Genomic DNA, 2,603 nt, shown 5'->3' on the forward strand with positions numbered 1-2,603 from the left:
TTTCACCCTCAACATATACAGTCAGTCTAAACACCAAGATAGAAACCTTTGCAGCAAAATCCTCACTTTTCCTCCTGGTCTTTACCCTCACCCGGCTTGCTCATACCCTAAGAGCCACCTTTTGGCAGACCCCTCCCTGTACTGTCCTTGACTCCCGCGATCCTGGTCGGGCCGACTCTGGGCGCGTCTCGGTTTCTATGCCGCTCCGCCCGCGCTGCGTCCCCGCGTGCGCGCCGGGTTATCCGGTCTTTGAGCATGGCAGATTTTCACTAGATGACATCATGGGAGCTAGCGAGTGCCGGCTCCACAAGGGGGACGGAGAAGGGGAGGGAGAAGGGGAGGGGAGAGGCTGGGAAGCCGCGCCAGAGCCGTTGCCTGCCGCCCGCCGTCCTTCCGCCAGCCCGGGAGGAGCGCTCCGCTGGTTACTGACAAAGGATGGGAGGATGACTGCGCCCCGAGATGAGCGTTGTGCGCAGCCCGGCGGCCGCCTGAGCAGCTTCGCCCTTCGCCGGTGAGTGACCACGAAGATCCTCCAGGAAGCGTCGCTACGAGTCCTGGGTCTTCCACCCGAGCGAGTCTCGGCGAGCCGTCAGCCCGGAAGCGCAGTCAGCAGGTGCCCTTGTCCGGTGGGTCCGCACGAGAGCTCAGGGTCGGTGTTTGCGCTGGTACTGGGACCCACCTCGTCGGCTGCTGCCAGGGCGGTCCCCCGCCTGTCCGCCGGCGCTCTCCCTGTGCGCCAGCCCTTTCTGGTGGGTCCCCGGTGCGCGGCAGATGCGGACACCACCTTCGTGTTAGGGCCGAATGGCGCCGCTCAGACAGCACTGAATCGATGACAGTGCCTTGACAGGCTCGAGTGTGGGCTTGAGGATCGGACACCGATTCCCCGGGGAGGCGCGCGCAGCTGGTCGCGGAGCGCAGCCTTTGTTTCGCGTTTGCGCCGGGGCGCTCAGCCCCGCGGGTGTTCTCGGCGACTATCCACCGGAGAGCGGGTTCCGGCTCCGCCCGCCTACAGGGGTGCTGTCGCGTTCTTTCCGCGGGCAGGACTGAAACCCCAGAAGGGTCTTGGGCGCACAGGTGAGAATCTCAGTTCTGCAGACCGAGCTTCTTAAGCTCCAGAAAGTGAAGTGACCAATCGAGGCAGAAAGACGCCCAAGTTCTGTCCCCAAGTGGTAAGAGTGAAAGAGCAAACTTAGGGGGACTCACTCTTTTTTTTTTTTTTTTCCTGCTTGTTTCCGAAGCGCTGTTTTGTTGAGGGTTCTTTGTGGCAAGTGGATGGAGTTAGGGAGGCATATCCAGTATATCATTAGCGAGACCCACGTTTACCTGGCAATCCCTTTTGTTTTTCAATAGTTCCAGAAGAAATTTGCTTGCTAAATATTTTTGAAGTCAGCATCTGTCCTAGTACAGAGCTTTGTGGGATGGTAGAAAAGTCCCTTAGTTTAGAAAAGTCCCTGGCTGCTTAAGTCCCTTAGTTTAGAGTTGGGCTGCCTCTGAAAGCTGAAAGCCACAGTGCCCACGCCCACGCCTGCTCGCTGCCTGTCTGTTCCACACACATTTTACTAGTGAATTCCTGTTTAGGAAGAGTCAAATTTTCAGATGACAAAGCAGCGATACCTATTGGAATATTTGATTTTAATGTCAGTTTATTTGACTTTGTGAAAAAGGTGAAAGACGATAAAGTTTGCAACTTTGGGTTCAGTTACTTTATTTTAGAGTTCAATATACTGCCATTGACGTCTGAAAATATTTAAAATTTTAAGAGTTAGTTCATATTCATGAATTTAATGATGATAAATGATCTCTGAATAGTAACGAGATTCTTGGTATACACATTTGATATTGCAACATCTAACGTAATAGGAGAGTATGAGAAATTCGGGAGGTCATTTTATTTTCTTTTTATTATAAAAAGATTTGCTGATTTTTCTCTGGACAGGTGTTCCTAAGTAAGCTTTTCCAAACTAGAAGTATCAAAATATATTTTGTTGATCAGTGCATGCTCTTCTGATAAACGCAAGGTCTTTTCAGAACAGACTTGATTAAAAAAAAAAAGTTATTGGAATAAGAAATGCTGTGGAAGTGAAAAAGGAACTGGTTGAGACAATAGGCAGGTTTTACTAAATAGAAACGGTGGGAGGAAGATGGGTTTCAGAGGATGTCATATCAGTTTTTGTTCATTGTAGCTTTTGCATAGTTAAATAGTTGATGGTTATGTTGAGAGACCAGTGATATAAACAGAAAACCTATCTTTATCCAAAACTTCTGGGTTTAAAAACAAAGTTTTCTCCCGCTGATTCAGAAATGATTTTTACCTCATTATTTGTTTCCTGACTTCTTAACAGAAAGGGCTCTACCAGTTTCTTCAAAAGTTTTATTTCTAACTTTGTTGTACTCATCTATTTATAGTAAAAGCTTAAGAAACTTTCCATGAAAATTCTTAAAGAGCCTGCTTCTCACATCAGCTGTTCTCCTGAAATACAGTAATAATAGAATCTGTTTGAAACTAGTCTAGTGAATGACCAGTCTTCTGATGTGCTCATGTGATGGCATGTACCAGACAAAATAATATACATTTATGTAAAGTATATAATCCCCATCTGATA

The 2,603-nt window shown here is 48.3% G+C and overlaps 1 protein-coding gene across 3 annotated transcripts in view; it reads left to right on the forward strand.

Moving 5' to 3' along the window:
- Positions 1–325: 325 nt before the first annotated feature.
- Positions 326–2,603, forward strand: part of MARCH1 (membrane associated ring-CH-type finger 1) — a 1,103,404-nt gene continuing 1,101,126 nt past the window's right edge. The window contains exon 1 of one of the 3 annotated variants that reach the window (XM_027543679.1): positions 326–511. The gene's annotated coding sequence lies outside the window, so the exon portion shown is untranslated. Of the gene's footprint in view, positions 1,075–2,603 lie in introns of all 3 variants that reach the window. The other 2 variants (XM_027543680.1, XM_027543678.1) reach the window with 2 other exon arrangements.

This window comes from Bos indicus x Bos taurus, chromosome 6 (genome assembly GCF_003369695.1).
Source record: "Bos indicus x Bos taurus breed Angus x Brahman F1 hybrid chromosome 6, Bos_hybrid_MaternalHap_v2.0, whole genome shotgun sequence".
NCBI lineage: Eukaryota > Metazoa > Chordata > Mammalia > Artiodactyla > Bovidae > Bos > Bos indicus x Bos taurus.